Source organism: Hordeum vulgare, chromosome 4H (genome assembly GCF_904849725.1).
Source record: "Hordeum vulgare subsp. vulgare chromosome 4H, MorexV3_pseudomolecules_assembly, whole genome shotgun sequence".
NCBI classification, from domain to species: domain Eukaryota; kingdom Viridiplantae; phylum Streptophyta; class Magnoliopsida; order Poales; family Poaceae; genus Hordeum; species Hordeum vulgare.
Window position 1 is genome coordinate 520,057,040 of NC_058521.1, and position 24,680 is coordinate 520,081,719.

Consider the following 24,680-nt stretch of genomic DNA (forward strand, 5'->3'; position numbering starts at 1 on the left):
TTATTTTTGTTGCTCATTTATATGCCAATTTCCCTAATTGTCGTAATTTTGCAGAATTTTGGAGATACCAGAAATATACGAAGTATACATATTGCTACAGACTGGTCTGTTTTTCACAGATTCTGTTTTTGTTGTGCTGATTGCTTATTTTGATGAAACTATGGATAGTATCGGGGGGGTACTAGCCATGGAAAAGTGATAATACAGTAATATAACATCAATATAAATAGAAATCAAGTTTGCTACAGTACCTAATGAGGTGGTGGTTTGTTTTCTTATGCTAATGATATCACGAGTTTCTATTTTAAGTTTTGTGTTGTGAAGTTTTCATGTTTTGGGTGATGTTCTCATGGACAATAGGATAAAGAGTGGAAAGAGCTCAAGCTTGGGGATGCCCAAGGCATCCCAAGCCAAATTCATGGACACCAAAAAGCCTAAGCTTGGGGATGCACCGGGAAGGCATCCCCTCTTTCGTCTTCAATCCATCGGTAACATTACTTGGAGCTATATTTTTATTCACCACATGATATGTGTTTTGCTTGGAGCGTCGTGTATTACAGGAGTCTTTTCTTTTTGTTGTGTCACAATCATTCTTGCTGCACACCTTTTGAGAGAGACATGCACTCATCGTGAATTTGCTAGAATAATCATAGAGCTTCACTTATATCTTTTGAGTTAGGCAATTTAGCTCACATGTGCTTCACTTATATCTTTTGAGCTAGATAACTTTGCTTTAGTGCTTCACTTAGATCTTTTTAGAGCACGGCGGTGTCATATTTTGAAGAAATAAGAACTCTCGATCTTCACTTATATCTTTTTGAGAGTGCTCTCTCTAAGTAACTTGGTGATTGGCGTGTGCTATGAAAGTAGTCCTAAAGATGATAGGCATCCAAAGAGGATATAAAAAAAACTTCCATATTCAAGTGCATTGATTAGTAAAGAGCAGTTTTATTCCTCTCAATTAAGTTTTGAGATGTGGATATGGTAATATTAGAGTTAGGTTAGTAGGGTATTGTGAATCTAGAAATACTTGTGTTGAAGTTAATGATTCTCGTAGCATGCACGTATGGTGAACCGCTATGTTAGGAAGTCGGAGCATAATTGATTTATTGATTGTCATCCTTTGTGTTGCGGTCGGGATCGCGCGATGGTTAACACCTACCAACCCTTCCCCTAGGAGTATGCGTTTAGCACTTTGTTTCGATTACTAATAAAACGTTCGCAATAAGTATATGAGTTCTTCATGACTAATGGGAGTCCATGGTATAGACGCACTTTCACCTTCCACCATTGCTAGCCTCTCTAGTGCCACGCAACTTTCGCCGGTGCAAAAACCCACCATATACCTTCCTCAAAACAGCCACCATACCTACCTATTATGGCATTCTCATAGCCATTCCGAGATATATTGCCATGCAACTCCCATCGTTCCGTCTCATGACTTGTGCTGTCACTTTCATATTGCCATTGCATGATCGTAAGATAGCTAGCGAGATGTTTCAACGTCATACGCTAAGCTGGATCGTTGCACATCCTGGTACACTGCCGAAGGCATTTCCTATAGAGTCATCATTACTATAATTATTGAGTTGTGAGTAAATAAAAGTGTGATGATCATCATTATTAGAGCATTGTCCCATGTCAGGAAGTAAAAAAAGAGGCCAAAGATGCCCACCAAAAAAAATTAAAAAAAGAGGCCAAAGAGCCCAAACAAAAAAGAGAGAGAGAGAAAAAGAGATAAGGGACAATGCTACTATCTTTTTACACACTTGTGCTTCAAAATAGCACCATGTTCTTCATGATGGAGAGTCTCTTGTTTTGACACTTCCATATACTAGTGGGAATTTTCATTATATAACTTGGCTTGTATATTCCAATGATGGGCTTCCTCAAAATTTCCCTAGGACTTCGTGAGCTAGCAAGTTGGGTGCACACCCACTAGTTCTCCTTTTGAGCTTCCACACACTTATAGCTCTAAGTGCATCCGTTGCGTGGTAATCCCTACTCATTCACATTGATATCTATTGATGGGTATCTCCATAGCCCGTTGATATGCCGAGTCAACATGACCATCTCCTCCTTTTTGCCTCACAACCTCCACCATACTCTATCCCACTTATAGTGCTATATCCATGGCTCACGCTCATGTATTGCGTGAGAGTTGAAAAAGTTTGAGAAAGTAAGAGTGCGAAAACAATTACTTGGCCAATACCGGGGTTGTGCATGATTTAAATTCGTTGTGTGGGGATGATGGAGCATAGCGAGACTATATGATTTTGTAGGGATAACTTTCTTTGGCCTTGTTATTTCCAAAGTTCATGATCACTTTGTTAATATGCTTGAAGTACTATTGTTTTCATGTCAATAGTAAACTATTGTTTTGAATCTTACGGATCTGAACATTCATGCCACATGAAAGAAGTTACAAAGGACAAATATGTTAGGTAGCATTCCACATCAAAAATTCAGTCTCTATCACTTCCCTACTCGAGGACGAGCAGGAGTTAAGCTTGGGGATGCTTGATATGTTCCCAACTTATCTATAATTTTTGACGGTTCCATATGATTATCTTGTCAACTTTGGATGTTTTGTATGCATGAATATGCTATTTTATACCTTTTTTGGGACTAACCTATTAACTCAGTGCCAAGTGCGAGTTCCTAATTTTTTCGTGTTTTTGACCCTTTTCAAAGAAGAATATTAAACGGAGTCCAAACGGAATAAAATCTGCAGAATGATTTTTTCCGTAATAGAAGATACGCGGGGAACTTGAGAACCAAGGCAAAGGACCCCAGGGGAGGTCACAAGCCCACTAGCCACGGCCTAGGGGCGCGCCTACCAGGCTTGTGGGCCCCACGTGGCTCCTTTGCCCTACTTCTTCCGCCTATAAATTCCGTAAAAATCCAGAACCAACAGAATGAGCCACGAAAATACATTTCCGCTGCCACAAGCTTTTGTCTCGGCAAGATCCCATCTGGGGACCGTTCTGGTGCCCTGCCGGAGGGGGATACGGACACGGAGGGCTTCTTCATCACCACCATTGCCTCTCCGATGATGCGTGAGTAGTTCACCGATACGTCTCAAACGTATCTATAATTTTTGATGGTTTCATGTTGTTATCTTGTCATCTTTGGATGTTTTATGTACCTTTTATATCTTTTTTGGGACTAACTTATTAATTCAGTGCCAAGTGCCAGTTCCTGTTTTTTCTGTGTTTTTGGCTCTTTTCAGATCTGATTTTGGAACGGAGTCCAAACGGAATAAAATCCACGAAATAAATTTTTCCCAAACGGAAGAAGATCACGGGGTTGAGGGCCAAGCCAGGAGAGCTACAGGGGGCCCACAAGCCCTGTAGCCGCCACCAGGGGGCGGCGGATAGCAGGCTTGTGGCCTCCCTGGCGCCTCCCTAACCTAGCTCCTTCGTCTATATATTCCCTAAAATACAGAAAAAATGAGGGAGTCCACGAAAACACTTTTACACCGCCGCAAGCTTCCGTTTCCGCGAGATCTCATTTGGAGACCCTTCCCGGTGCCCTGCGGGAGGGGACTTTGGAGTTCGAGGGCTTCTACATCAACATCATCGCCCCTCCAATGACTCGTGAGTAGTTCAGTTCAGACCTACGGGTCCGTAGTTAGTAGCTAGATGGCTTCTTCTCTCTCTTGGATCTTCAATACAAAGTTCTCCATGATCTTCATGGAGATCTATCCGATGTAATCCTCTTTGGCGGTGTGTTTGTCGAGATTCGATGAATTGTGGATTTGTGATCAGATTATCTACGATTTATATTTGAGTCTTTGCTGATTTCTTATATGCATGATTTGATATCCTTGTAAGTCTCTCCGAGTCTTGGGTTTTGTTTGGCCAACTAGATCTATGATTCTTGCAATGGGAGAAGTGCTTGGTTTTGGGTTCTTACCGTGTGGTGACCTTTCCCAGTGACAGTAGGGGCAGCAAGGCACACATCATGTAGTTGCCATCAAGGGTAACAAGGTGGGCTTTGTCGTAGATATGAGATTGTCCATCTACATCATGTCATCTTGCTTAAGGCGTTACTCTGTTCTTTTGGACTTAATACACTAGATTCATGCTGGATAGCGGTCGATGTGTGGAGTAATAGTAGTAGATGCACAAAGTATCGGTCTACTTGTTTTGGACGTGATGCCTATAGATATAATCATTGCCATAGATGACGTCACGACTTTGCGCGGTTCTATCAATTGCTCGACAGTAATTTGTTCACCCACCGTCTACTTGCTTTCATGAGAGAAGCCACTAGTAAACACTACGGCCCCTGGGTCTATTCACACCTATCGTTTCCACTTTTGCTTTTAGTTTGCTTTGTTACTTTGTTGCTTTCAGTTCTCACTTGGCAAACAATCTATAAGGGATTGACAACCCCTACATAGTGTTGGGAGCAAGCTTTTTGTGTTCGTGCAGGTACTTGTGATACTCCTTCACTGGATCGATACCTTGGTTCTCAAACTGAGGGAAATACTTACCACCGCTGCACTACATCACGCTTTCCGCTTCGAGGGAACACCAACGCAAGGCTCCAAGGCCACGGGGGAATTATTTTGCATATTTGCCTAGGAAGTCCCTTAAGGCGTAGCCGTAGCAGAAGGATTCCTGGTGCCATTGCTGAGGAGTATCAAGATAAGAACAGTCTCCCGTCAGCACGTGTTTCTAGCGCCGTTGGAAGGTCTTTTGTTGCAGTTGTAGAAGTATTTCTGGCGCCGTTTCCGGGGAAGGAGAGATCTATCCAAGTAGGTCTCACAAATCATCTCTTGTATTTACTTTTTTGCCAGTTGCCTCTCGTTTTCCTCTCCCCCACTTCACATTTGCCGTTTTCATTTGCCGTTTTCATTTGCCTTTCTCCTTTGCCGTTTTCTTTTGCTTTTTGCCTTTTTGCCGTTTTGCTTTGCCGGTTTTCTTGCTTGCTTGTGTGCTTGTTTGTTTGTTGAAGTCATCATGGCCGAAAACACCAAACTTTGCGACTTCTCGAATACCAATAATAATGATTCTATTAGTACTCCGATTGCTCCCGCCACTAGTGCGGAATCGTATGAAATTAACACAGCTTTGCTGAATCTTGTTATGAAAGAGCAATTCTCTGGCCTTCCTAGTTAAGATGCCGCATCCCATCTCAATACCTTCATTGAGCTTTGCAATATGCAAAAGAAAAGATATGTGGATAATGACGTGATTAAGTTGAAGCTTTTTCCTTTCTCGTTGCGAGGTCACCTGCTAGCAAAAAGGTTCACGCTATAGAAGAAATTAACTCGCTTAGTGCTAAGATGGACGATTTGATGAATTTGGTTGCTAGTAGAAATGCTCCTTTAGATCCTAATGACATGCCACTATCTTCCTTGATTGAGAGTAGCAACGCTAGTTTGGACGTGAATTTTGTTGGTAGGAACAATTTTGGCAACAACAATGCTTTTAGAGGAAACTATGTTCCTAGGCCTTTTCCTAGTAACTCCTCTAACAATTATGGCAATTCCTACAGCAACACTTATGGAAATCACAACAAATTACCCTCTGATTTAGAGAGTAATATCAAAGAGTTCATCAACTCTCAAAAGATTTCCAATGCGTCCATAGAGGAAAAACTACTCAAAATAGACGATTTGGCTAAGAGCGTTGATAGGATGTCTTGTGATATTGATGCTTTGAAAGTTAGATGTGCTCCTCCCAAGGTCAACTTGGATGAAACTTTGAAAGCTATGTGTGTCTCCATGAATGAGAGCAAAGAAAGAACCGCCCAAATTCGCGCTAGGCATGAATAGTTTAAAAGGGTGCGTTCTAGTGATGCAAATCACGAAGATCTTAAAGTGCTTGGTGTGACTCCTCTTGAACCTTTTTTTTCGCGTGTCAAACCCATTGATGAAGGGGCTGGATATGAATCCACTTTGGTTGAAAAACGTCCCAATGATTCGGAGTCTACCCATCTTGATGATGAAGGTGTGGAGAGTGTAGTAGAAGAAATCAAAATTTTGGGTAGTAATGAAACTCCCACTTTGGATTTCAAGGAATTCAATTATGATAATTTCTCCTTGTTTGAATGCATTTCTTTGATGCAATCCATTGCAAACTCTCCACATGCTTATAGCCAAAGCAAAGCCTCTACCGCGCATATCGTAGATGATATGATGAAATCTCTTGAAGAGAAGCTCGAACTAGAAGTCCCTATACCTAGAAAACTTCATGATGAGTGGGAACCTACTATCAAAATCAAGATCAAAAACTATGAGTGGAATGCTTTGTGTGATTTGGGTGCTAGTGTTTCCGCGATTCCAAAGTCTTTATGTGATATTCTTGGTTTTCATGAGATTGAAGAGTGTTCTATTAATTTGCATCTTGTGGATTCTACTATCAAGAAACCCAAGGGAAGGATCGATGATGCTCTTATTGTTGCAAATAAGAACTATGTACCCGTTGATTTCATTGTAGTTGACATATATTGCAATCCTTCATGTCCCATTATTCTTGGTAGACCTTTCCTAAGGACTATTGGTGCTATCGTCGATATGAAGGAAGGGAATATTAGATTTCAATTTCCTTTAAAGAAGGGCATGGAGCACTTTCCGAGAAAGAAAATAAGATTGCCTTATGAATCTATGATGAGGGCTACTTATGGTTTGAGCACCAAAAATGACTATACATGATTCCATCACCTTTTGCCTAGCTAAGGGCGTTAAACAAAAGCGCTTGTTGGGAGGCAACCCAACGAATCTATCCTTTTTCTTTCTGTTTTCTGTTTTTCCACACTTTCATAATTCTGTTATGATTGTGTTTTTTGTGTTTCTTTTTGCGTTTGTGCCAAGCAAAACCGTTATGATTAGTCTTGGGGATGATCGTTTGGTCATGCTGGAAAAGACTGAAACTTTCTGCTCACGAAAAGAATTTTCATTTTTATTATGTAAGAGCTTTTGAGTTGATTCTTTTTTCTGCTGATTCCTATACAAATTATTCAGACTGTAGTAATTTGTCAGAATTTTTGAAGTACCAGAAGTATACGAAGTATACAGATTGCTACAGACTGGTCTGGTGTTAACAGATTATGTTTTTGTTGTGTTGGTTGCTTATTTTGATGAAACTATGGATAGTATCGGGGGGTATTAGCCATGGAAGATTGAAAATATAGTAACCCAACATCATCATAAGTAGAATTTAAGTTTGCTACAGTACCTAAGGAAGTGGTGGTTTGCTTTCTTATACTAATGTTATCACGAGTTTCTGTTCAAGTTTCGTGTTGTGAAGTTTTCAAGTTTTGGGTGAAGTTCTTATGGACAAAGAGATAAAGAGTGGCAAGAGATCAAGCTTGGGGATTCCCAAGGCACCCCAACAGATTCAATGATGCCCTAAAAGCCTAAGCTTGGGGATGCCCCGGGAAGGCATCCCCTCTCTCGTCTTCAATCCATCGGTAACGTTACTTGGGGCTATATTTTTATTCACCACATGTTATGTGTTTTGCTTGGAGCGTCTTGTATCGTAGGGGTCTTTTATTTTTGTTGTGGCACAATCATACTTGCTGCACACCTAGATAGAGAGACATGCACTCATCGTGATTTTGTCGAGCTTCACTTATATCCTTTGGTAGACAATTCAGCCCACATGTGCTTCACTTATATCTTTTGAGCTAGTTGATTTTGGTCTATGTGCTTCACTTATATATTTTAGAGCAAAACGGTGCATGGCTTGGTAGTTGATATATGCTTTTAAAGTGGTCTCAAAAGGGGTAGTTATCCAAAGGGATACGAAAACTTCCACCTTCATGTGCATTGAAGAGTTAGAGAAGTTTGATTCATCTCAATTAGTTTTGAGTTGTGGTTGTGGTAATATTGAAGTTATGCTAGTAAGGTGTTGTGGATCTAGAAATACTTGTGTTGAAGTTATTGATTCCCATAGCATGCACGTATGGTGAACCTCTATGTGATGACGTCTGAGCATGATTAGTCTTTTGATTGTCATCCTTTGTGTGGCGGTCGGGATCGCGCAATGGTTTATACCTATATATTGGGTCAAAGAAGGAAAGCAAGCAAGAGAAGTTTTATATAGTAGCTAGATACGCATGCTCAAGACTCTCAAGAATCAACTCAACACAAAGAATATAAGTCATCAAAAGACAAGGTATCAAGTGATAATAAGATCCTAAAACAAAAGAACTATCACTTGAAGGATATCAATTAAAGGATACCTCAAGGAATGAGATATCCATTGACACATGCCAAATAGAAACCAACAAGAAACCAATTGAAGGAAAACAAACACGAGGTATCTAGTTTCCAAAAGAGAGCTAGGTTCCAACAAACCAAGCCCTCGACAAATTTTCATGATGGCACAAAGCATCATAAAGAGCAAGACTTGCCTCCCATCAACACATACTTGATGGGGATCAAAAGATTTTATGATGGGTGAATAAAGAGAGTGTTCTAAAGAAAATAGGATAGCTCCCCCAAGGAACGTGCATTATATAGAATTTGCATTTGAATACAAAACACATACGATGGGATCATCACCTTTTCTATATCTATAAAAACACTAGACATGTTAAAATAGATTCATAAGAGGCAAGGAAGACAAACGACACACAGAATCCAATGTAAAGATGATTAGCAATTCCTATCACATGATGGGAATACCAATTGTCAAGGACAAGAAGTATTTTCGAAGTGATACTCATTGGTAGATCACAAATATATCCAAGATAATCTTTACCCATAAAACGCAAGCAAATGACACTTGTAGAGCTAACATGCCACCTAGGAACAGGATAATTTACAATATCAACACTAAGGGGCAACACGTCAAATGTACACATTTTCTAGGTTTGTAATATGCACATAGCATATTACTCCCCCATAATGTGATAAACCAACAATATTAACAAGTGGCAAATAAAAACCAACAAGAGATACTTAATGGACCATATAGAATTTGAATTTCTCATGAGTAAGACATACCACATAGAAACTAGATAATCTTGAAATATCAAAACTAAGCGGTATTCCCCATGTATACACATTTATAGGATTGTGAGGTGTGCAAAGTACATCACTCCCCCACAATGGGATAGTCCATTAATATCTCACAAGATCCAACAAAAATACAAACAAGATGCAAATAGGCTCAATACAAGACTCACATGTACATGATGTTCAAACCAACATACACATACTCGATTACTCAAGATAAGCAAGTTGGAAGCACAACATATACAAACGCATGCAAGGTACAAAACCACAACATGCAAAGGGGCAAGCACCTAACAATGTAAACAGTTTAAGTATAAGTTACCATATTGAGGCACATTGGATATAAGATAGAAACTCGATAATCCAAATGACTTGGCTTGAGATAGTATGAATGATGAAGACCCCTTAGTTCTTCATTATGTATCCAAGTCTCTAATGTCCTCCATAGTCACCTATTGATCAAGTTTGAGCTTGTTGGTCCCCAACTACCTTGGGTCCTAAGAGGTTAATCACAATAGGCTTGGCAACCCAAATGGTTCTTTTCTTGACACCATTTTGAGTACCAACAAACTTGGCAAACACATTGCCAACCTTATCCTTCCCAAGGGAATAGGTATCGTCAATAGTGATTGGGTTGGATAAGTTACCTCTCGTGCAAGACGAAGCGACGTGACCCTTCTCACGACATAAGTAGCAACATCTACCCTTTGTTTTCTTCCCAGTTGATTTCTCACCTTGGGGAGTGTTGGCTTGGGTCTTATTCGGAAGAGGCCTTCCTTCAACTTGTAGTTGAATATGTGATTGAGTTTGTGGCCGCTTCCCTTGTTGCTTGTGACTTTGAGACTTCGTCTTCAGAGGGCAAGATCTAACATGGTGCCCTTTAACTTTGCACTTGAAGCAAATGATTTTGGCCGAATTCTTGACTTTTTCTAGGCCCCTCTTGTTCTTGTTTGAGTTTACTCCAACATCATTTTTGTCATTCGGAGATGTTTGCTCACACAGGACGTTGTTGAGTGTGGACATCCCTTCATGACACTGTTCCAAGTCTTTCTTCAAAGAAGTGACTTGGGCCTTGAGCTCTTCGATTTCCTCTGCACGGTTAGTATCAATGCAAGTACTAGAGGAAGTGTAAGCTTCAATGTTAGAGCAACAAGGCAAGGAAAGTAATTCATCACACAAGGTAGCAACATTATGAGTAGACGAATTACAAGGACTAGCACATGGAAATATAGTACTTTGACTAGAAGTAGTGCCATTGTCCACATGAGGCTCACTTGATGTTACCTTGGTGATGATAGCCTCATGAGCTAACTATTGCACATTATGGGATGTTAGAAGATCGGCATGAGAGCTTGTGAGCATTACATGGTTTTCTTCCAACTTCCCATAATTGCTAGTTAGTAAATCAAGTTGAGCACGTAGCTCAACATTCTCCTTCAATGTTGATACTTCAAAAGAGATAGGGTTAGATGTACAAGTATCATCAACAATATGAGAGGAGTAAGTAGCAATTAGAGACTTCTCATGAGTAGATTGAAGCTCCTCAAATATCTTAGAGGTTTTGACGAGCTCTCCCTTGACATTTTTGCATTCAAGGAGAAGGACCTCAAAATCCCTTTTAAGTTTATCATGAGCAACTTCAATCTCTCCTTTTGAAGATCTTAAGTCTCTACATGCTTGATGACTCTTCTCAAGTTCATGTTCAAGTTGTTCACTTTTAGCTTGTTCATGATTAAGTGAATCATTACAATTTTCAAAGTAAGCAAGAACATCTTGGAACCTTTGAAGAGCGTTATTTTTAGCTTTATGAAGAATTTTACTAATCACATAGATATTTTCAGTCAAGTCATAATCATCATCCTCATCGCAAATATCATCGTTCTTGCACAGGGAAGATGATACCTCATTACTACCTCTTGCCATGAGGCACATGTGAACTGGAGGAGTTGATGATGATTCTTTTGGTGAATCAGATTCTTCATTAGTCAAAAGTACTTCATATTTCTTGATTTCCCCCAAATGATTAGTCATAGAGAAACTAGGGAGAAACAAGATATTTTGATCAAGAGGACACGAGGAAGCAGGCATATCACCACAGACATTTGTCGAGGGATCTTTAGGTGAGATGCATGACCTATCATCACAATAATTTACACTATGTGTGGTGCTAGATATGCTCGTGTCCATAGAGGCTATGACATTTTCATCAACATATATTTCTTCACTCACCATGTCATTACCTTGTGAGATTGAAGATGCTGAGGTGTGCAAGAAATCGGATATGGAAGTAGTGGTGGACTCTTTAAGATCGAAAAGAGTGAAGAGCTCATGCACCAACTCCTTCATCATAATACCGTCTTCATCAAGATTGGACCCACCATATATATCTTCAAGTTTAGTCCAAACTTCATGAGCTGACTTGCCGGTCGAGATAGACTTAAACACTTCAGGACTTATGGTTCGATGAATGGCAAGAAAAGCCTCACAATCAAGATACATTTCATTAGTAGATGAAGATGCATCATCCTTTTTGTCGGCAATCCCTACAAGAACAATTCGTAAAGTATTTGGGCCCATGGCCCGAAAGTGATGAAGCATACGAATTCTCCATAGGGTATAATTTGTGCCATCAAAGTCGAAGGTGCCATTGTGCACTAATCCAATAGTCGACATCGATACTCTCTAGGTCGTGAAACCTAATTAAAGAGAGACCTAGCTCTGATACCAGTTGAAAAGACCTCGATGACGCCTAGAGGGGGGTGAATAGGCTATTTAAAACCTTCTTCAGATTTGGCTTGAACCTAATGCGGAAATAAACTAAGAGGGTACTTGTCAAGCACAAATCCTAAATGCACTAGGCACTGCAACGTGTATCAACAACACGATCTACCAAGATGGACACAATGCAGTTACTAACAAGCACAAGTAAGTTACACAACTTACTTGAGCTATATCACACGACAAGTAGGTGAACAACACAAGATACTAGATCACACTATATCACACGATATATCAAGGGCTGCAAGTATGTACGTGTGGATATAGAGGGTATGCTTGAATGATTAATCTTGTACAAGAAATAGCCAACACAATATAATGAGCACAAACAATATGCAATGTATGTATGCTCAAGTAACACAAGTAAACCACAAGTAAGGAGTTAGGGTTAAGGATAACCAAGGTCACTGAGAAGAAGATGTATCCCGATGTTCACTTCCTTGGAGGGAAGCTAGTCACCGTTAGAGAGGTGGATGTTACCACGAAGGCACACCAACGCCACGAAGGCTCACCCTATTCTCCCTTTGAGATAACACCACGAAGGCGTTTCTCAACCACTAGTGGTAAGTCTTTGAGGTGGCTTCCAAACCCTCACAAACTTTTCCGGGGGGTAATCACACGGATTGATTCCTCTCCGAAGAACTCCTACCGCCTAGGAGTCTCCAACCTCCAAGAGTAACAAGATCACGGGGAATGCTCAAAACTTGCTCAAATCTCAAATAGCTTGGGTTGAGAGGAGGAGAGGGAGACGATCTATCTTTTGATTGGAACAACTCTCAAAGGGGCTCACAAATGCTCTTGGGATCTAAGATTTGGTGTGAGAAAATGGGTGTGAGGTAGAAGTGTGTTCTTATGAGGATAAGGCTGTGTTGGGCAACCCTCTCACGAAGCAGGAGGGGGTATTTATAGTGGGGAGAGAAAAACAGCCGTTGGGGACACTTTAAGTCACACAGGGTCCGGACGTCCGACAGTTTCTGGAAGTCCGGGCGTCCGCGAGGGGTCGGACGTCCGATAGGGGTTGGTCGTCCGAGAGCTGTAGATATGTATGGGAACACAGTGAGTTGAACAGGCACCGGACGTCCGGAGAAGGCCGGAAATCCGAGTTATTCGACTCAACTTCTTCAGGTTGGAGGTTCCGGATTTCCGAAAGGGGACGGACGTCCGGCCCTCGGACATCCGGAGGGAGCCAGAAATCCGAGTTATAGAGCTCATGTTCTTCTGGTGCGGGGCTCCGGATTTCCGAAGCCTGTCGGTCGTACGACCCTTGACCGGCCCTCGGACGTCCGGAGGGAGCCGGAAGTCCGAGTTATATGGCTCAAGTTTCTCTGGTGCATAGTTCCGGAATTCTGAAGCTGGTCGGATATCCGGGCCTCGGACGTCCGGAGGGAGCCTGAAGTCCGAATTATATGGCTCTGATTTCTCTGGTATAGGATTCCGTATTTCTGAAGCTGTCGGTCATCCGGCCCTCGGACGTCCGGAGGAAGCCTGATGTCCGAGGCACTGGTTCTTATTTCAGATAACAACAAAGCAGTGGAGATGTGGTCTAAGCAGAACAGTGGAGATGTAGTTTGAGCAAGTTCATCGCAAAACCTGTGATCCCCTCTTAATAGTGCGGGATCCCTAAGGAGTCAAGAATCATAAAAGGGTACTGATGATCCATACTTGAGTGTATACTTTTATTCGCTGATCATCACTCCGCACCACTAACGTCAAAGGAACTGATACCTTTGAGTTAGCCCTTTCACTTGAGCTTGATGTTGTTGTTCCTTCTTGGCTCAAGTTGAAAGCAAGACATGATGAAGTCTTCAAGTAGCTCTCCCATACACAATGCGGAAAGCCTAGCTTATGTATTCATCTTCATTTGTCCACCATGTGAACATCCACAAGAATCAAGCATGTAGTGCTCAGGAATGCTTATCTTGATCTTGTCCTTGTTAGCACATGAGGTTGCCCTTATCAACACATGATCATTGACAATAGTTTCAATGATATATTCGTGCTGATCCACTTGAACTTGCACACCACAATCTTGATGACGATCACCACTTGACGTCATCCTTCATGGGTTGTATGATATCTTCCTTTTGACGCAAGCCCAATGGAAGCACACCTAACCCCCACATAGGAGTCTCACAAAGACCATGGGTTAGTACACAAACACGTAATGGACAATGCTTACCATACCATGGGATCACTTGATCCCTCTTGGTACATCTTATAAGCTTTGTGTGTTGATCATCTTGATTTACTCTTTGTCCGAGATCTTGATCAACCTAGTGTCTCTATGACCATTCTTTGGATAATACCTTGAATAACATCTTGGTCATCATATAAACTCCTTGAACCCAACAGATGGACTTCAAGAAGTGCCTATGGACAAATCCTATAAATATAACTTAAGGCAACCATTAGTTCATAGGAATTGTCATCAATTACCAAAACCACATATGGAGATATATGCTCTAACAACCATCACTATCTTCTTAGTGTCGTGGAATTTTCGCCGGTGCACAAAACCCACCATTAGCCTCCCTCAAAACAGCCACCATACCTACCTACTATGGCTTTTTCAAATTCATTCCGAGATATATTGCCATGCAACTACCACCATGACATGTGTCACCACTTCTACATTTCCATTGCATGATCGTAAGATAGCTAGCATGATGTTTCCATTAATGTCTATGCCATGCTAGATCATTGTCACGGTACACTACCGAAGGCATTCCATATAGAGTCATCGTTGCTCTAAGTTTTGAGTTGTAAGTGTGATGATCATCATTGATGGAGCATTGTCCCATGTGAGGAAATAAAAGAGGCCAAAGATGCCCACCAAAAAAAAAGAGGCCAAAGAGCCCATTCAAAAAAAATGAGAGAAAAAGAGAGAAGGGACAATGCTACTATCCTTCAACACTTGTGCTTATTAAGCACCATGATCTTCATGATTGAGAGTCTCTCGTTTTGTCACCACCATATAGCTAGTGGGAAGTTTTCATTAAATAACTTGGCTTGTATATTCCAATGATCGGCTTCCTCAAATTTGCCTTAGGTCTTCGTGAGCAAGCAAGTTGGATGCACACCCACTAGTTTTCTTTAAGAGCTTTCACATACTCTTAGCTCTAGTGCATCATTTGTATGGCAATCCCTACTCATTCACATTGATATCTATTGATGAGCATCTCCACAGCTCATTGATATGCCTAGTTAATGTGACCATCTTCTCCTTGTTTTTCTTGCAACCTCCACCACACTCCACACCACTTATAGTGCTAAAACCATGGCTCACGCTCATGTATTGCGTGAGAGTTGAAAAGGTTTGAGAAAGTAAAGGTGTGAAAAAAATTACTTGGCCAATACCGGGGTTGTGCATGATTTAAATTTGTTGTGCAATGATGATAAAGCATAGCTAGACTATATGCTTTTGTAGGGATAACTTTCTTTTGGCCTTGTTATTTTGAAAGTTCATGATTACCTTGCTAGTTTGCTTGAATTATTATTGTTTCCATGTCAATAGCAAACTATTGTTTTAAATCTAATGGATCTGAACATTCACGTCACATAAGAGGAGTTACAAAGGACATCTATGCTAGGTAGCATGAAAGCATCAAAATTTCATTCTTTATCACTTCCCTACTAGAGGATGAGAAGGAGTTAAGCTTGGGGATGCTTGATACGTCTCAAACGTATCTATAATTTTTGATGGTTTCATGCTGTTATCTTGTCATCTTTGGATGTTTTACATACCTTTTATATCTTTTTTGGGAATAACTTATTAATTCAGTGCCAAGTGCGAGTTCCTGTTTTTGTGTGTTTTTGGCTCTTTTCAGATCTGATTTTGGAACGGTGTCCAAACGGAATAAAATCCCTGAAATAAATTTTTCCCGAACGGAAGAAGATCAGCGGGCTTGAGGGCCAAGCCAGGAGAGCTACAGGGGGCCCACAAGCCCTGTAGCCGCCACCAGGGGGTGGCGGCTAGCAGGCTTGTGGCCTCCCTAGCGCCCCCCTGACCTAGATCCTTCGCCTATATATTCCCTAAAATACAGAAAAAATGAGGGAATCCACGAAAACACTTTTCCGCCGCCGCAAGCTTCCGTTTCCGCAAGATCTCATCTGGAGACCCTTCCCGGTGCCCTGCCGGAGGGGAATTTGGAGTTGGAGGGCTTCTACATCAACATCATCGCCCCTCCAATGACTCGTGAGTAGTTCACTTCAGACCTACGGGTCCGTAGTTAGTAGCTAGATGGCTTCTTCTCTCTCTTGGATCTTCAATACAAAGTTCTCCATGACCTTCATGGAGATCTATCCGATGTAATCCTCTTTGGCGGCGTGTTTGTCGAGATCTTATGAAATGTGGATTTGTGATCAGATTATCTATGATTTATATTTGAGTCTTTGCTGATTTCTTATATGCATGATTTGATATCCTTGTAAGTCTCTCCGAGTCTTGGGTTTTGTTTGTCCAACTAGATCTATGATTCTTGCAATGGGAGAAGTGCTTGGTTTTGGGTTCTTACCATGTGGTGACCTTTCCAAGTGACAGTAGGGGCAGCAAGGCACACATCATGTAGTTGCCATCAACGGTAACAAGGTGGGCTTTGTCGTAGATATGAGATTGTCCATCTACATCATGTCATCTTGCTTAAGGCGTTACTCTGTTCTTTTGGACTTAATACACTAGATGCATGCTGGATAGCGGTCGACGTGAGTAATAGTAGTAGATGCAAAAAGTATCGGTCTACTTGTTTTGGACGTGATGCCTATAGATATAATCATTGCCATAGATGATGTCATGACTTTGCGCGGTTCTATCAATTGCTCGACAGTAATTTGTTCACCCACCGTCTACTTGCTTTCATGAGAGAAGCCACTAGTAAACACTACGGCCCCCGGGTCTATTCACACCTATCGTTTCCATTTTCGCTTTTACTTTGCTTTGTTACTTTGTTGCTTTCAGTTCTCACTTGGCAAACAATCTATAAGGGATTGACAACCCCTTCACAGCGTTGGGAGCAAGCTTTTTGTGTTTGTGCAGGTACTTGTGATACTCCTTCACTGGATCGATACCTTGGTTCTCAAACTGAGGGAAATACTTACCACCGCTGCGCTACATCACCCTTTCCGCTTCAAGGGAACAACAACGCAAGGCTCCAAGGCCACGGGGGAAATCCTTTGCATATTTGCCTAGGAAGTCCCTTAATGCGTAGCCGTAGCAGAAGGATTCCTGGTGCCGTTGCTGAGGAGTATCAAGACAAGAGCAGTCTCCCGTCAGCACGTGTTTCTGGTGCCGTTGGAAGGTCTTTTGTTGCAGTAGCATTCACCACAGACCTTCGGGTCCATAGCTAGTAGCTAGATGGCTTCTTCTCTCTCTTGGATCTTCAATACAAAGTTCTCCATGATCTTCATGGAGATCTATCCGATGTAATCTTCTTTTGCGGTGTTTTTGTCGAGATCCCATGAATTGTGGATTTGTGATCAGATTATCTATGAATATTGTTTGAGTCTCCTCTGATCTCTTATATGCATGATTTCGTATCCTTGTAATTCTCTTCAAGTTTTGGGTTTCGTTTGGCCAACTTGATCTATAACTCTTGCAATGGGAGAAGTGCTTGGTTTTGGGTTCATACCGTGCGGTGTCCTCACCCAGTGACAGAAGGGGTAGCGAGGCATGCATCATGTTGTTGCCATCCAGGTTAAAAAGATGGGGTTTATATCTATTGCATGAATTTATGCCTCTACATCATGTCATCCTGCTTAAGGCGTTACTCTGATTGTTATGAACTCAATACACTAGATGCATGCTGGATAGCGGTTGATGTGTGGAGTAATAGTAGTAGATGCAGATAGTAACGGTCTACTTGTCTCGGACGTGATGCCTACATGTATGATCATTGCCTTAGATACCATCATGACTTTGCGCAGTTTTATCAATTTCTCGACAGTAATTCGTTCACCCACCGTAATACTCTCTATCATGAGAGAAGCCTCTAGTGAACACTATGGCCCCCGGGTCTACTTCACATCATATTTTCAGCTCTACACTTTTACTTTGTTGCACTTTCCACCTTCAGATCTCACCTTGCAATTAATCATGAAGGGATTGACAACCCCTTTATAGCGTTGGGTGCAAGTTTGTTTGTTTTGGCGCAGGTACATTGGTGACTTGTCTTGATACTCCTACTGGATTGATACCTTGGTTCTCAAACTGAGGAAATACTTACTGCTGCTGTGCTGCATCACCCTTTCGTCTTCAAGGGAAAAACCAACGCATGCTCAAGAGGTACCACAAGCCTCTAGTTGGCTAGCTAGTTGATCAATGATAGTCAAGGTTTTCTGACTATGTGTCGGGGATATACCCCGCAGTGTAACCCGGCTTGGAGTATAACCCGCCAAAGGACTTGTCGGGCGACTCATACTTGTCCCCATAGGCGACTTAGATAAATGACAAAGGCCCAAGGCCCAGCGTGCACCCTGGCATAAGGCGACTCATAGAGAGGCCAGGTGGGGTGGCTCACAAGAGAAGGCCCAAGAAGAGGAGGGACTCCCTCACAAAGGAAACAAGACCCGGATTAGGATTCAGGAGAGACTAGTCCTATTCCTACTGCTAGTAGGACTCTACATGTAAACCTACCCCTTCCACCTATATAAGGAGGGGTAAGGCGCCCCGAAAGGGCGTGGGGGAAAGGGACACAACTTAGGTCTAGACAAGACAAATCATGAGATAGACAGATTAAACACCTACGAGATTAGAGGTGGCGAGTCTGCACCCTTGTAATTGAGATCATCATCTTCATCAATGAAGCACAAGCAGGACGTAGGCTTTTACCTCCATCGGAGGGGCCGAACCTGGGTAAACTCACGTCTCTCGATTCCGACCAACCCCTTCAAGCCGCCACATGGTTGCGATGGCCTCACACCTAAGTTCTCTCACGAGGACATCTGCCGTGACAAAACCACGACACTATGTGCAAGTGTTGTCACTTGATAACTCGATCACATCATTAGGAGAATCATATCATGGACTAGACCCAAACTATGAATGTAGCATATTGATCGTGTCGTTTTATTGCTATTGTTTTCTGCGTGTCAAGTATTTGTTCCTCTGACCATGACATCATATAACTCACTGGCACCGGAGGAATACCTTGTGTGCATCAAACGTCACAACGTAACTGCGTGACTATAAAGGTGCTCTACAGGTATCTCCGAAGGTGTCCGTTGAGTTAGTACGGATCAAGACTGGGATTTGTCACTCCGTGTGACGGAGAGGTATCTCGGGGCCCACTCGGTAATACAACATCACACACAATCCTTGCAAGCAATGTGACTAAGTTTTAGTCACGGGATCTTGTATTACGGAACGAGTAAAGAGACTTGCCGGTAACGAGATTGAAATAGGTATACAGATACCGACGATCGAATCTCGGGCAAGTAACATACCGAAGGACAAAGGGAATGACATACGGGATTATATGAATCCTTGACACTGAGGTTCAACCGATAAGATCTTCGGAGAATATGTAGGATCCAATATGGGCATCCAGGTCCCGCTATTGGATATTGACCGAGGAGTACCTCGGGGCATGTCTACATAGTTCTCGAACCCGCAGGGTGTGCACAGTTAAGGTTCGGCGATGTTTTAGTATAGTTGAGTTATATGTGTGGTTACCGACTGTTGTTCGGAGTCTCGGATGAGATCAGGGACGTCACGAGGTTTTCCGGAATAGTCGGGAAACGAAGATTGATATATAGGATGACTTCATTTGGTTACCGGAAGGTTTTCGGGCATTACCGGGATTGTACCGGGAGTGACGAATGGGTTTTGGATGTTCACCGGGAGGGGGGCAACCCACCCGGGGGAAGCCCAAAGGCCCTACGGGTGGCCCACCAGCCCTTAGTGGGCTGGTGGGACAGCTCAAGAGGGCCTATGCGCCAAGGAAATAAAAACCAAAGAGAAAAAAAAGAGGTGGGAAGGAAGAGAAGGACTCCACTTTCCAATCCTAGTTGGACTAGGATTGGAGTAGGACTCATCCTCTCCCTTGGCCAGTGCACCCTTGAGGACTTGGCCCTCAAGGCAAGCCTCCTCCCCCTACCTCCTATATATAGTGGTGATTTAGGGCTGATTTGAGACAACTTTTTCCACGTGCAACTCAGATCTAGACACCATAGTTTTAGCTCTAGATCGTATTTCTGCGGAGCTCGGGCGGAGCCCTGCAGGAGTAGATCCTTCACCACCACCGGAGCACCGTCACCCTACTGGAGAACTCATCTACTTCTCCATCTTGCTTGCTGCATCAAGAAGGACGCGATCATCGTCGAGCTGTACATGTATTGAACGCGGAGGTGCCGTCCGTTCGGCACTAGATCGAAATGGATCGTGGGACGGATCGCGGGACGGTTTGTGGGACGGTTCGCGGGGTGTGAGGACGTTCCACTATATCAACCGCGTTTCTTAACGCTTCCTACTGTGCGATCTACAAGGGTACGTAGATCCAAATCTCCTCTCATAGATGGACATCACCATGATAGGTCTTCGTGTGCGTAGGAAGTTTTTTGTTTCCCATGCAGCGTTCCCCAACACTGCGTGCCTCAGCACTCATTGGACTGCACACATCAAAATGCATTGCTCCCAACAAGTTACTGTTCTGTTCCATGTGGCATGATTTTGCATGTCTCAAGTGATTCAAAATCAAGTGAATCCAAACGATCCATCTGCATGGAGTTTCTTCATGTGTTTAAACCAACAGGTGTGGTTTGCATGTATCAAACGTTTCAAAAATGAGTGAGTATAAAGATCCATTATCATGGAGCTTCTTCATGTACTTTACACCAACATGACTCAAGCGGCAGTGCCACAAGTAAGTGGTACTATCATTATTACTTTGTATCTTTTGGCACCAATATTATGAACATGTGTAACACTACGATCGAGATTCAATAAGCCATTGAAGGTAATTATTCAAGCAAATAGAACAACCATTATTCTCTTTAAATGAATAATCGTATTGCAATAAACACGACCCAATCATGTTCATGCTCAACGCAAACACCAAATAACAATTACTTAGGATTAACACCAATACCGATGGTGGAGGGAGCGTGCGATGTTTGATCATATCAACATTGGAAACACTTCCAACACTTATCGTCACCTTGCTTTTAGCTAGTCTCCGTTTATTCCGTAGCTTTTATTTCGAGTTACCAATCACTTAGCAATCGAACCGGTATCTAATACCCTCGTGCTACTAGGAGTACTAGTAAAGTACACATCAATATCATGCATATCAAATATACATCTGCCGACTTTGCCAGCCTTCTTATCTACCAAGTATCTAGGGTAGCTCCGCCTTAGTGATTGTTCCCCTCGTAACAGAAGCACTTAATCTCGGGTTTGGGTTCAATCTTGGGTTTCTTCATTAGAGCAGCAACTGGTTTTCCGTTTCATGAAGTATCCTTTCTAGCCCTTGCCCTTCTTGAAACTAGTGGTTTTACTAACCATCAACAATTGATTCTCCTTCTTGATTTCTACTTTCGCAATGTCAAACATTGCGAATCTCTCAAGGAGCATCATATCTATCCTTGATATGTTTATAGTTCATCACGAAGCTCTAGCAGCTTGGTGGCAGTGACTTTGGAGAACCATCACTGTCTCATCTGGAAGATTAACTCCCCCTTGATTCAAGCGATTGTTGTACTCAGACAATCTGAGCACATGCTCAACAATTGAGCTTTTCTCCTTTAGTTTGTAGACAAAGAATCTTGTAGGTGGTATCATACCTCTCAACAAGGGCACGAGCATGAAATCTCAATTTCATCTCTTAGAACATCTCTTATGTTCCGCGATGTTTTCAAAACGTCTTCGGCGCCTTGCTTCTAAGCCTTTAAGTATTACGCACTGAACTATCACGTAGTCATCAAAAACGTGTATGTCAGATGTTCGCAACATCCATAGACGACGATCGAGGTGCAGCACACCGAGTGGTGCATTAAGGACATAAGCCTTCCGCGCAGCAATAAGGACAATCCTCAGTTTTACGGACTTAGTCCGCAAAGTTGCTACTATCATCTTTCAACTAAATTTTCTCTAGGAACATATACAAATAGTAGAGCTATAACGCAAGCTACATCATAATTCGCAAAGACCTTTTGACTATGTTCATGATAATCAGTTCAATTAATCATATTACTTAAGAACTCCCACTCAAAAATACATCTCTCTAGTCATTTGAGTGGTACATGATCCTAATCCACCAACTCAAGTTCGATCATCACGTGAGTTGAGAATAGTTTCAGTGGTAAGAATCCTTATGCTAATCCTATAAACTATATGATTCATGCTCAACCTTTCGGTCTCATCTGTTCCGAGGCCATGTCTGCACATGCTCGGCTTGTCTAGTTTAACCCGAGTGTTCCGCGTGTGCAATTGTTTTGTACCCGTTGTATGTGAACGTTGAGTCTATCACACCCGATAATCACGTGGTGTCTCGAAACGACGAACTGTCACAATGGTGCACAGTCGGGGAGAACTCAATTTCATCTTGAAATTTTAGTGATAGATCTCCTTATAATGCTACCGTCGTTCTAAGCAAAATAAGGTGCATAAAAGGATTAACATCACATGCAATTCATAAGTGACATGATATGGCCATCATCTTGTGCTTCTTGATCTCCATCACCAAAGCACCGGGATGATCTTCTTGTCACCGGCGCCACACCAGGATCTCCATCATCGTGCCGCCATCGAGGTTGTCATGCTATCTATGCTATTACTACTAAAGCTACGACCTAGCAATATAGTAAACGCATCTGCAAACACAAACGTTAGTTTAAAGACAACCCTATGGCTCCTGTCGGTTGCCGTAGCATCGACGTGCAAGTCGATATTAATGTAGCGACCCGACTCAAGACGAGTCAAGCCTCTGGTGTTTCCGTACCATCCCAAGATCATGCTGGTACACACTCAGTACATTAATGTATATATTCAAGAGTTCAATCACACAGCTTTATTAATCGAAATCTCATAATGAGTACTTTATTACAATAAAGTATTACAATAAAGTGGCTGAAGGCCATCTCATGGGATATCTAACGAAGACTAGCGGAAGCATCAAGTAGACAAGTCCATCCGACTCCAGGGCATGTCGCTGAGCGTAGATCGTAGCCTCACTCCTGGTCGGAAAAGTACTCTGCAACATGATACGTTGCAGCCGTGTAGGTCAGCATATGGAATATGCCGGCAAGTCATCACAAGAGGGGAAAAAATAATAATCAACTATCTCTACATGCATATTTGGCCGGTGGGGCTATGAGTTTTGCATAAAGCCAATTTTATCCTACAACAAGAGGGGCTGGAAGCAAAATATTACTACATTGTTTGTTGTTACCGAGATGGTTCCGCCAACCAATTCTCGTACCCGAGTTGTTGTTAACACCCACATCATTATTAAGTTGTGTTGAGAGTTCAGGGGAATTTCAACGCCTTCGGCTCAAGTTGTCCATGACCGTGGACACGGCTAATCGATTAGGTTGGGCACTCTGCAGAGTTTTGCACACGTTCCCCACAAGATTTGATCGCCTCCGTGTATGTCCTCGCACTTCAGGGTGTTTGAAGACCGGATGATCAAAACATGGTCTTTCAACGGGTCCCTCTGAGTCCCTGTCGGTGCCCATCCATTCCTACCGTTCTTCTACATCTGCTAGCACCGCCTGCCCAGAGTCGCCGCGTTGTCCAACGAAGCCAGAGCCCATAATGACTTGTGGCTGTGCAGGTAAGCCTTGGGTCTTGAAAATATCCGTCCGTCTCTTTGAGCCTGGGTGAAGCTTTCCGCAAGATGTCATGGCCGTCTCCAGCATCCCGGGTCATCCACTGGTTTCTCCAGGGAGCCGATCAACCGTCCTTCACCCAGAGTTGCATTGCATTACGAGGTCTTGAAAAGTCTTGACCTAATCGGTCTTGGTTATTAAATTATTCTCGCATCACTCGTGATAAACTCTCAACCAGAATCCCATCTACTCAAGCATAACAATATGAAATTTGTCGTCCCGGGCCAAGTAACGGGGTTGTTGGGTGCCTACCACATGATACCACAATATGTAACCATAATTTCCAAGTACCTACTCAGCATGCAATTGGGCATAGGATGGTAGAACTACGATGCATAAAACATAGGTGATACATGATCAAATGACTTGCCTTGATGATAGTTGTCTTGATCGAGCGCTTCTAAGTAACAAGCTTCACACTCCAGGTGATCTACCGATACAAACAAAATACACACCATAAGCACTACAATCAAACAACAAGTAAAAATAACATGACAAGTAAAAGTTTGCTATGGCCTAAGTGAAAGAGTTCAACACACGTCACTAAGGCAGAAACTTGTTTCTGTTAAAAACCCAAGTAAAAATATTTAAACAAAATTGAAACTTCTACCACAGTAAGATATAACCACTAGGAAGCAGTAGCAAAAAGAATCAACTCAAAGTCAATTTTTAAACTCCTGGAATAAGCAAAACAAGGTTTAAACTAAATCTGATCTAATTCAAATTTTAAAATTTCAAACATAGACAAATTATATGTTTTTAAAAACTACAGAACATTTGAGATCTATTGTAAAAAGAATCAACCTCATTGGACTACGGGATCAAAAGCTATGGTCAAAACAAAACTGAAACTATTCTGTTTTTGGAACTAAACAGAAAAAAGAAAACAATTGCTAACAGACACGGGGGTACACGTGGTGCTCAATGAATGGCTGCGGGGGTGTGTGTTGCGGGTATTATGAGCAAACGGCCGAGGCCTAACAAGAACTCACTGGCTAAATAGTTAAGTGAATAAGAACCGGCTCGGTTTTGTTAGAAAACCGAAGGGGTATTCGTGATCTAATCTGCAGCGTACGTTCCCGATCTAACGGCTACTGAGGGGGAT